Source organism: Mandrillus leucophaeus, unplaced genomic scaffold, assembly GCF_000951045.1.
Source record: "Mandrillus leucophaeus isolate KB7577 unplaced genomic scaffold, Mleu.le_1.0 Scaffold558, whole genome shotgun sequence".
In the NCBI taxonomy this organism is placed as follows: Eukaryota; Metazoa; Chordata; class Mammalia; order Primates; family Cercopithecidae; genus Mandrillus; species Mandrillus leucophaeus.
Window position 1 is genome coordinate 1,102,352 of NW_012106008.1, and position 12,324 is coordinate 1,114,675.

General features: G+C 42.2%; 1 protein-coding gene across 4 annotated transcripts in view; it reads left to right on the top strand.

The window, feature by feature from the left end:
* PBX1 (pre-B-cell leukemia homeobox 1) overlaps nt 1-12,324 on the top strand; it is a 318,246-nt gene that overhangs the window by 100,229 nt on the left and 205,693 nt on the right. The window lies entirely within an intron of this gene.

Consider the following 12,324-nt stretch of genomic DNA (forward strand, 5'->3'; position numbering starts at 1 on the left):
TTATACCACTAAACTTCCTAGATTTTTGTCAAGAGGTGGGAGGAGGTTAAATAAGCTTGTGAACTTTAAAACTTGAAAATTTATATACAGCAAAATAGACCTAAAATACACAGTTTGATGTGTTTTGACACGTAAATATACTCATGTAACCAACACCCTTTTATCACCCTAGAAAGTTTCTTTCAGCCCTTTTTTTATTTCTCTTACCACCCGCACCCCCACCGCCACATCATCAGAGTTTATTTTTGCATGTTTAAACTTTTTTTTTTTTTCCCCCAGACAGAGACTCACTCTGTCGCTCAGGCTGGAGGGCAGTGTTACGATCTTGGCTCGCTTCAATCTCTACCTCCTGGGTTCGAGTAGTTCTCCTGCCTCAGCCTCCTGAACAGCTGGGATTACAAGTGTGTGCCACCATACCCAGCTAATTTTTACATTTTTTGTAGAGACAGAGTTTTGCCATGTTGGCCAGGGTGGTCTCGAACTCCTGACCTCAAGTGATCTGCCCGCCTCAGCCTCCCAAAGTGCTGGCATTAGAGGCATGAGCCACCACGCCCAGCCGTGTTTAAACTTTGTTGGTAGAATCACACAACACGTATACTTTTGTATCCAGCTTTTACTTATCACACTGTTTCTTGAGATTTATCTGTGTTATTGCTTGCATCAGTACTTCACTCCTCCTTGTTACTGAGTGGTATTCTGTTATGTGAATACACCATAATATTTTTTTTATTCAGTCTCACTTGTATTTTTTTTTAATCTTTTTATAATAATTTAGTACTTAAGACACAATTTTTATAAGAGTTTTGGAGCACATGGGTGATGGTCCATGAGGCCTGGCTCCCTGAATTCAGTGGCAGAGCCGTGGTGCTGGGCAAGAGGGATGAGTGAGGGCTGGGCGTGGTGCCTTACACCTGTAATACTAGCACTTTTGGAGGCTGGGGCAGGTGGATCACTTGAGGTCAGGAGTTCGAGACCAGCCTGGCCAACATGGTGAAACCCTGTCTACTAAAAAACAAAAATTAGCCAGGCATGGTGGTGGGCACCTATAATCCCAGCTACTTGGGAGACTGAGGCAGGATAATTGCTTGAACCGGGGAGGCGGAGGTTGCGGTGAGCCAAGATGGTGCCACTGCACTCCAGCCTGGGCAACAGAGTGAGGAGTGAGCTGAGGCACAGGGCAAACAAAAGCCTGTCACGACCGCACCTCTCAAACCTGGGCCCACAAACGCATACTTTAAATGGCTTGGAACTTACTTGTTTCTTTGCTTGGGGCTCATTGTCTGCTTCATTGTCCTTGGCTATTTGTGACAATAGGCATGACAATAGAACAGCATATTCCTTCTTTGGAGTTTTCTGTGTTTGTTATTTGATTTTAAAATTCTGCTCCTTTTTCCCAATTAAAATGGAATTCTGTTTCTGATAAATTTTTACCATTCTTTTCCAAACAGTAGAGTCAACTCAAGGATATCACAAATCGGGACTAGAAATTGCTGGCAGATATTCCGTAAACAGTGCATTGGGGATAGGGTGTCTAGCTCTAATATTTGCATTTTGTAGTTGGGGACAATATGAAAAACTTTGTTACTCCACAAAGATTTTTGGCACTTAGAATGGCAAGAAAATCCAGGTTCCCTTACTTACAATGCAGTACTTTTACCTTGAACCTAAAGGGTAGGATGTGCGTGTGTATTTCCAGGGTCTCTGCGATTTGTCATTCGTATTAACAGAAAACAGGTCCAGTCTTTGGAACTCTGGTTAGAGTTGACATCATGGCAAACATCAGGCCTCAGGTTTCATTGATTTTAAACTTATTATGTCGTGTGATTATCTCATCAGTGATGGTCTTTGTCATTAAATCCACTGCTTCAGCTGGGCTGAACACATTCCAGGAGGAGCAGGATCAAGAAGGTTTTTGAAAGATGTGGACAAGTGAAGTGAGAAATACTGGAATTTAAATTCTTTCCTTCTTTTAAAAACTATCCCTGGTGTTATCTGTACTTTCTAAAGAGTCAAAATGGGAAGAGAATGGTCCGAGAGTGGAGATTTGGCAGCATCACGTCCGTAGTTCTACTTTCTTCTCCATTCCCACACACATAAACTTCATGAAAATAAACTCAGTTTTGTAGCATTTAAGGCCTATTCAGAAAGGATTCAGTTGTAGTCAATGGAAGAACCAAGATAGTTAACCAAGTCTTAAGCATTTCTCTATTCATTCAGCAACATTTATCAAACTGGATATAAGAAATAGATAAAGCCAGCCTCTGCCCTCAGGAGCTTGTGATGGGGGAGTAGTGTGTGGTGTGATCTGTGTTATTACAGAGGGGAGCACAGCAGGTGATGGGAATGGAACACTGGCTCCTAGCATGGCCTGCTTGGGTCAAGGATGGCACACTGGATTGGATAAATCAGGGGAAGAACCGATTTTATGGAAATTATCCAAAGGAGCTATTCATTAATTTAGCATCTCTCCTCCCCAGTCTCTGATGTGTGTTTTTTTTCTGTTTTTCCTTTTTTCTTTTTTCACTTTTGTTGCCCAGGCTAGAGTGCAATGGTGGGATCTCGGCTCACTGCAACTTCCACCTCCCAGGTTCAAGCGATTCTCCTGCCTCAGCCTCCCGAGTAGCTGGGATTACAGGCATGCACCACCATGCCTGGCTAATGCTGTACTTTTAGTAAAGACGGGGTTTCTCCATGGTGGTCAGACTGGTCTGGAACTCCCGACCTCAGGTGATTCACCCGCTTCAGCCTCCCAAAGTGCTGAGGTTATGGGCATGAGCCACTGCACCCGGCCTCTGAAGTCTTTTTTAGACTGCCTGTCTTCTGCAGAGCACCATGCTATGGGAGTGTGGTCTGGCTTTGGGAGTAGAAAAGTCCAATGTTGAGTACAACATTGAGATACATGACTGTTGGGATCACTCTTAATCTTCCAAGGATGACCACCATTTCTTGTAGTGGTTTACTGAGACAGTCAAGACAATATGCATATTTCTGATAATGTTCAGTGAAATGTTTTCTTGTGCTTGACCTGCTGTTTGTGTTTGCTGATCTGGAACTTCAGTTGACCTCCTTGACTGCAATCATTTGTTCTGGTTTTGTGTGTTTGTTTGCACTGGGCTTTAGATTTGTAAAACATTGTATATAGTTATGTCATGTAGCCTCCCTAAATCTTAGTGAATAGGATTTTACATGGCATCAATATGTCGGTTTTGCAGTGAAACTACTATGATTGTCATAGTCTAACATGGTATAAGGACTTGATGAAGATTTTGTATGACAAATGAAGCTGTGGCTGCCTTTGGGATTAGTAGATATATGGAACAAGGACAAGAAGGCATGCAGGTATTCATCATAACATGAAAAGATGGAGATTATATAGAGACATTGAGCCTTCAACTGCAGGTGGAGAATGGAATTAATATGGTACATTTAAAAATATTTTAGAAATGATATTTTTAAAAGAGTCAAAATAAAGTGCTTTCATCTGAGTAATTGACCAGAAATTGGGCTACTCAATATAATGAATAATTCTTAGGATCTATCGATATGACTACTCAGTGGTAAGAGGTGCCACATAAATATTGGCCTAATACATATATAATTATGTAACTCTAGCCAGGTAACTGGGTTAAATATGGGTAACAACAAAAGCACTTCTGTCCTGATCAAAATCTCAGTTATTTTTAAATACTTAATATAATCAGATCTTTTTCAAGTAAACAATAATTCAGGAGACAAATGTTTAGTACATCTCATAGAAATATTTTGTCCCAATTTGTTTGCCTGTACAATCTACATTCTTCTTATTCATCCATATTTTGAAGAGTCAGAAAAGAATTCATCTCATTTGAGTTAGTTTGGATCAACATACTGATACTGCTGAATATTTTCACTTCCCTGAAACTAAACACATCTATTCCCTTCGTCTTAGACAAATTATGAGGGGAAACCTGTCTGAAATTTGGCTAACACATGGCATGCATTTGAAGCCACTGGAGGATTTGCTTTGTCAATTTAAGATTGAGTGACAGCTGTAGAGGAAAGTGACAGAAAAAAAAACCTTCTTAATGTGAAATAGAAAGTATAAAGGAAAATAAAATGCTAAAATATACAGGAAATTCTTGTAATATGACTAATCATATATGACACTTGTAGAGATCAGTTCTGCTACAGGTATTCTTACGTTATATAAATATTATTATAATATCCTATTATGTATTTTTATATATATATATATATTTTTTGAGACGGAGTCTCGCTCTGTGGCCCAGGCTGGAGTGCAGTGGCCGGATCTCAGCTCACTGCAAGCTCCGCCTCCCGGGTTCACGCCATTCTCCTGCCTCAGCCTCCCGAGCAGCTGGGACTACGGGCGCCCGCCACCTTGCCTGGCTAGTTTTTTGTATTTTTTAGTACAGACGGGGTTTCACCGTGTTAGCCAGGATGGTCTCTATCTCCTGACCTTGTTATCCGCCCGTCTCGGCCTCCCAAAGTGCTGGGATTACAGGCTTGAGCCACCGCGCCCGGCCGTATATTATATTATCATACTATACCAAGAATAGATAATATTTTTCATCAACTGGTGATTCAGGTTATACATGGGTTGACTGTGGATTGTATATATGATACAAAGCCTGTGTTAAAATAAAACAAAAACCCCCTTCAAACTCCTATATGGAGTATTTGACTAAAGCAATAATATTAAGATAACATATTCTATTCCAAATAAGGATATAATTTGCTGTTTGATAAAGCAAAACAAAACAATGGAGTGTATTGGTACTGTTTTCCACAGAGTAGGAAGATAAGAACATATGTAGAGATGATAAAATGTCATTGGCTCCAAGAGACAAGCTTACAAAATCCATGGTAGTTGAGGAACTTCAAAGAGAAGCAATTATTTCGGTGATTAGGGCAGTTCCACCTGTTCTGATTGAACATTTTTAGGATGTAGAAGATGCATCATACATTGGTATCTATTCAGAAGGTGGGGACATCTGCTGTCTGTCACGTATCTGGGAGATGTTTATCTCAACAGGAGGCAATAATAATATGGTAAACCAAACCTAATATTATCATGATGCATTAAAACTGGGTTAATCGAAGCAATAAAATCAAAGTAACAGTAAATGCTTATACACCATGTTAAGTAATATTTACTTCAATCTTAGAAATGAAATGATAATTTTACATTCTAGCAGATGTATTTCTTGATACCTGTTCTGAGAGGACAGAAACAAGGCTCAAAAATTCATACAAGAGGCTAATAACAACTTAGTTCGTAGTAAAATATGGAGCATTGGATGTAGAGTGCATTTTACGTTGCACCTTCTTGTTTAATCTGAGTTAACCTATAAGTAGGCATATTGTTTTTTAGGGAATCAGAAGTTTGCTCAAGTAGAAAGAAGCCCCACCTTTCCTTTGATAAGGTACCAGTCAAGGAAATAAATGGACTTTTTTCTACCTGAGTTAGATTTGCCGTTCATTTGCTCACGCTGATCTGTGTGGCTTTATTGACCACTGCAGTTTAAGCCCATGCAACCTGCATGCTGTGCGAGAAAGAAAGGTGATGGACAGATGGTCCCAGAGGTGAACTCCTGGTGCCTTTGCCACTCTGTGTCTTGCCATACTATCATCATGGTAGTTTTGCGTATGGCCTCCCAGCAGCTTCACTGTTATGGCTGTGGGCATTCGTGTCCCACTGTCAGGCAGATTCTGGGGGACAGGGGAGCCAGAATGGTGGGTGGCAGGCAGGTGGTAGAAGGGGAGACCTAAAGTCCAAAAGCTAGACCCCTTCTCTCTTAAGTCATAATGGCATTCAGAAGTTGTAATTATTTCACAAATAATAAATCAGGTACAAAGAAAAGAAAAAGAAAAACTGGAATTTTAAAATAAAAGCCAAATCAACCCTACAGCCCACTCGAATTCTGCAGCCACTATTTGGCTCAATTGTAAAAGCGACCCTATACCCCAACACCCAGTAAAGCACATGCCGCCATTTCCAAAGGTTCTCATCAGCCTACTGTGGAGCTCAACTGATTGAAAACTGCTTTTTATCTGCTGTGGTCATAGGGATTTCTGGCAATTTCAGTTCTTGCCTTTCCAAGAATGACCAAAATAAGTACAGATAATTACCAGAGATAAAACATTAGAGATCTATTAATACAGATAATGGCTGTGACATTTCCTTAGCATCAAAAGCTGTGGAACTACAGCTTTTTCTCTGGATTGCAGCTTGATATCCCTGAGTGTGTTTGACACTATGTAAGTATATACACAGCATGGTGTCGCATGGTTCTTAGAGTCAAACCTGTTTGGCATTCCAGCCTGCTATGTATCTACATATGAGGTCGAGCTTTATGACCTTGGATGGGCTATTTAACCCTCCAACCCGCAGATTATTCATCTGTAAAATTGGGATTTTAATAGTTACCTTATAATAATAACAGCCAATATTTATTGAGCATGTACGTACCAAATACTGTTATTATCACTTTACGTATGTTATCTGTTACCCTGTGCACTACAACCTTTTGAGGTAGAAGCTCTTATTACCCCCATTTTATAGCTGAGGAAACAAAAGACAGAGAGGTTGAGTAACTTGCCCTGGTGGATACAGTTATTAAATGGCAGAGCCAGGATTTGATCTCAGACTCCATGATTTCTAGTTGTCCATTGCCATTGTCTCACTAAGACTCTTAGGAGGACCAGTGCCAATCCCACATGTTAACCTCATAGCACAGTGTCTGATGGGTAGGTGGAACTAAGAAAGGGCTGATTCGTTCATCATCTCTTTTCCTGACAATGAACAATGTCACATGGACACAGAGGGGAATATTTCTTTCCCTGAATTGTTGGGAATGAGGTTTGTTGTTTTAAGCACTAGAAATCACATCCTGGGAACGTGCCCAGATTTGAAGATATACATTGATTCACAACATCTCAGCTGGAGAGGGTGAAATGCCATTTGGAATTCTGCATCCAAATCTCCTGAGGGAAATGGGGATAAATCAAGGGCATCCACAGATCTTTTCCTTTTTAGTTGTAGGCCTGGAAAAGGCATTTTTCTGCCACTTCCTCATTGGGAATGTAAGTCTCCTCCCGTTATATTAACCAACCTGTAGCATGTATTTCCCTTCTGTTCCTAAATCACCTTACATAGCACCAAACATGTGCTGTATATCCAAAAAATACTTGTTGAATCAAGTGGAGTTCTTTGAGTGAGCAAGGGGAAGTTGGGATTTGTACCGAGGAAGCAGCAGGTGAGTTTGGGAAGGACATCTTTTTGCTACGTGAGTGGACACCTCCATTGGTTTGGGTGGCTGCAGAACCTGCCTGCCCCTTCACACATCCTCCCTTGTTCCCTCTCCGTGGCAGCTTGAGCAAGAGCACTAAGCTTGGCCAGTTGGAAAGCCAGCCATGCCCAGTCTTGAGTTTTGAGGGAGTTAAGCAGAGGGACGGGATTACTACAGATGCCTCAGAGGTGGCAGCAGAATTGAGGGTGGTGGCAGTGCTGGGGATAAGTCCCCAAGGTCAGCAGTACCAGGGTCCGCCTCCTAACAGGCTTCCTCTGGCAGCACCCTGGCTGTATTCTCAGTTGTCTGTGCTTATTTTTCTGAGCGTGATATTCCAGGTTTCCCGTTGACTCTGGGAGGCACTGCCTATCTGTCCAATAAATTCCTTTCCTGGGTAGGTGAGCCAGAGTCCACTTCTGTAGTTTGCAACCAAAAACCTTGACAGGTAAAAGTTAGAGAAAAATCACATGCTGTTTCAGAAACTACTCACCAAAGGAAAATGAGGAGGGGTTGGGGGTAATATTCTACAGGGTAGAGGATGATAAGGACAAGGTTTTCTGAGTGAGCCAAGTATTTCTGGTAGAAAACAAGGTTTAAGCAAACTGGAGAAGGATTGCACCTGGCTTTGAAATATAAGGGAATGTTGTCTAAACCTGAAATACAGGTTTGGGCTTTGAATGGAGCCCTTTGGGGACCTTGCCTACATGGGACATGCTGGGGCCTGGAGCTTTGGGGAACTTACACTGGGTTTGAAAAGCAGCTGCCAGGGAGCTGAGGCGTCTCAGCTGCAGCTGACATGGCAGTGCTGAGACCCAAAACACCTGCGTGGTAAGACTGGCGAAAGATCAAGGACAGTTTACAGACCTCCTCTTGGGATAAAGTGTAGGACCTGTGCCATTACATAAATTCCTTTTATATTAGCTTGCTCCTTGTCACCCTATCAGCTAGATAAAACCACAGTCAGTTGTAGCAACATCAGCAGAGGGAGAAGGAAGTGGTTTTGTCTAGAGGTCACACTTAGTGGTTATACTGACGCCTGCTGCCATTGCTTTCTTTTCTTGGTTAACAGAACAGAGCAGCTTTTATGTACATCATCCTTGACTACAGCTCTTCAGTGCCTTTGCTAGTCATTGAGGTTAGAAAACCAAACATAGGATGATTTTTTTTAAAGTATATTATTTCATCTTCGTTTTAACAATAATATAGATTGTGGTCTGTGCCTACAAATAACACATCAGCCGTTCATGCTACTAATTCTCTTTCTAGGATTCGTATCCTCTCCCCTCACAAATTCTGCTCAGCACTAGGTTACCTACCTTACCGGTGGAGCCAGGCACCTTGACGTATACCTGTATTATTCCGGTACAGGAGGAAACCCAGAGAATTGCCACATCACAACAACTGATCACATCTGAAGGCAAGCACGCTGCTTGTTAGTGTGCCTATTCACCTTATTTAAGTAAAGACAGACTGGAAGCAGCTGAGAGGAGAAGACTTTTTCTATGCTTTTCTCTGTCTACCAACTCTTCTTCACTTGACTGTGAATTCTTCAGAAATTGAACCCTTGCATTTCTTATCCTTTAGTTCTTCAGCATCTATAGTAATGGTGGGGAAGGAATGCTGATGTTTGAACACCTGTGAATGAATCTCTCCCATGGGTGTGTCTGAAGGACATCCCATCTGGCATGAGGGATAACATTACCAATGGTTCATGTCAGAGAGGGCTCTACATCCTCAGGGAGAGCCCTGAGACTGTGGTCTAGGGATCACCAGCAATTTCACTGTAAGACAGTTTCTTTTTTTTTTTTGAGATGGAGTCTCACTCTGTCACCCAGGCTGGAGTGCAATGGTATGATCTTGGCTCACTGCAACCTCCACCTCCTTGGTTCAAACAATTCTCCTGCCTCAGCCTCCCGAGTAGCTGGGATTACAGGCATCCACCACCATGCCTGGCTAATTTTTGTATTTTTATTAGAGACATGTTTCACCATGTTGGCCAGGCTGGTCTCGAACCCCTGACCTCAGGTGATCCACCCACCTTGGCTTTCCAAAGTGCGGGGATTACAGGCGTGAGCCACTGTGCCTAGCCTTAAGCCAGTTTCTTATATTGACCTTTGTGATTTTATTTTTGGTATTAGTTAATATGTACCATAGGCATTATCACCTCATTGGAAGTTAAAAAAAGTAGTGCTAGCTTTTTAACTTTTTAAAAATTTATTTCATGTTTTCAAGCAGGGATAGGTTGTAGAGTAAAAACAGGAAAAAAGAAAGACTAAAGACCTAAAAATACACTTTCATGGAGGGCATCAGTTGCCTAAATGTTTTCTTCTTGAGTGCTTTCCAAATCCTAACCAATCAATTCTTCCCAGATTTGAAGAGCCCTCTTTTCAATACCTCTTTAGACCAGGTGCAGGTGCAGTGGCTCACGTCTGTAATCCCAGCACTTTGGGAGGCCTAGGCGGGCAGATCACCTTAGATCAGGGGTTTGAGACCAGCCTGGCCAACGTGCTAAATCCCTGTCTCTACTAAAAATACGGAAATTAGCCAGGTGTGGTGGTGCCCACCTGTAATCCCAGTTACTTGGGAGGCTGAGGCAGGAGAATCACCGGAACCTGGGAAGCAGAGGTTGCAGTGGACCAAGATCATGCCACTACACTTCAGCCTGGGCAACAGAGCGAGACTCTGTCTCAGAAACAAACAAACAAACAAACAAAAACTTCTTTAGTCTGTTTTTTGGAAATTTCCATCTGACCAGACTCTAGGCCTTCTAGGAGACAGGGTGTAGGCAGAGTTAATAGGATTTTTGCAGAATACCTTGAAGCTGTGGGAAGCCCCAGTGCATCCTTTGCATTGCCACCAGTACCAAGCCCACTCTGGATTTCTTCAGTCAGTTGTGATGGTCTGATGTCAATTCCTGGTGGTTCAGAGTCCGAGGAGCCTTCTTCAGCTTGTTCCTGACAAGCCTGAAGCCTCCCTGAATCTGTGATCCCCTGTAGGATTCCGGAGCGTGAGCTTTGAGCATTCTGTGGACCAAGGCCTCTTGCACAGCCTGGTGGCAGTGAGATGCCTTTGTTCCATGCCCATGCTGCAGCACTTGTCTTTCCCATAATTGCCTAGAGTTTGGTAGCTTCGTTGTTACGGTGACCGTCACCTTGTACTGTGAAGGTTTATCATTCTATGTCATTATGTGCATGCATGTGAACATGTGTGAACATTCATTTTCTTTTTGTAGTGGGTGGTTAATGTGCAGAACTTCGATCAAATTTGTTTTTCTTACTCCTGAACTAGAACTATCTTCTTCATTTATTATTTTTTTATTTTGAGGATTATTGCAAATAACTACATCTCTAAAATTCAAACGTTTTGATGATATCATAGAAATACATTGGTGCTAACATCAGCACAGCTAGTGAAAATATGTCCTGCCTCGCTGTGTAACTTTCAGATAGTTTCCCAGAAGCCATAGCCGTATGTTTGTCAGTCAAAGGAATGACTTAAGCAAATGGAAGCGTGCCCGCCTTTCTGCCTGCCTGCCTGCCTGCCTGCCTGCCTGCCTTCTTTCCTTCCTTCCTTCCTTCCTTCCTTCCTTCCTTCTTTCCTTCCTTCCTTCCTTCCTCCCTCCCTTCTCTCCTTCCTTTTTTCCTTCCATCCTTTATTTAGCGATTTAGTCAGAGTAGAAAGTATCTTAGTAGGGGTGCTTCTCCCTATGGTACAACATGATGTAGTGTGATAATACGTTATTTTTCATGAAATGTGGAACCTGTTCAACATTATGTGCTTTGGGCTCTGGCCCATAGCTTGCCTGATCTGGGACCTGAACGTAAAGATACTTATCATCGACATGCTGTGTGTTCTTTAAAAGTAAAGCTATATCAAAGATACTTATATTTAATGAGATGATTGCACCTGTCTGTCATTGCAATTAAAACATTTATGAGATCATCAAACACCTTTTTGAGTGCTCCTCAATGTATTGCTCTTGGTATGATATCCTATCCATCATAGTCCTATGCAAATAATTATATTAGCAAAGTATGTTGAAGTGTGTTGGCGCCTTAAATAAAATATCAGTTGCCAGGTACGTTAGGGGTGAACCCCAGGCCAACTTTCATTGCAGAGCTATGACTAATCAGACGGTGTTTAAGTTAATAACTCTTCCCAGAAGCCAAGTATTAAAGAAAGTGAAAGATGGTGGTCCTTTGTGTGGGAATCCAAGCACCTGCTGAATGGTGCCTGATTATTTTGTCAGGGTGTTTCAAACAGTCTCCCCATTTGTGACAGGTAAATCCTGAAAGAGCAAAAAGGCTGCATTGTCAGAGACTGAGCAGCCACTTTGCATTTGGTGAGTTTGTTGAATTACCTAATATTAATCTACATAACCAAGGGAAGAAGTGTCTGTTCAAGAGAAGGACGTAGATGTCGCAACTGAAATAGGTTAACGGAGGTCATAGAGTTTAGAAGTCCACTTTTTCCTCACCTTCACATAATGAAGTCTTTCCTTCTCATTACGATCTGACGTTGACCAGCAGGGGGACCCTGTCTAGGTGTCTTGACCTTTTGAGGGTTTGTGGCTTCCTCTGTAAGAGGAGGGAGTTTTTTAGTTGGTGTCCCGCTAGTCATATGTCTGTGCAGCCTTTGATAACTGGTGGTGGCCGTACCACAACTGTCACCACAATTGGGAAGCCCCGGTACATCCTTTGTGTTGCCACCTGTACCAAACCAACTCTGGATTCTCACAATCAGGTGTGACCAAACCAAAACTGACCATACCAAAACTAGTCACAATATCAGCTGGCACAATGTATTAGAGTTTTTGGCTTGAGTTGAACCCCTATCATATGAGACAAGTCCTGGCATCATTCTGCATTACTCTGGTTGTGATGGTATGTATTAGTCTGTTTTCACACTGCTGATAAAGACATACCCGACCAGGTGCGGTGGCTTATGCCTGTAATCCCAGCACTTTGCGAGGCTGAGGCGGGCGGATCATGAGGTCAGGAGATTGAGACCATGATGGCTTACATGGTGAAACCCC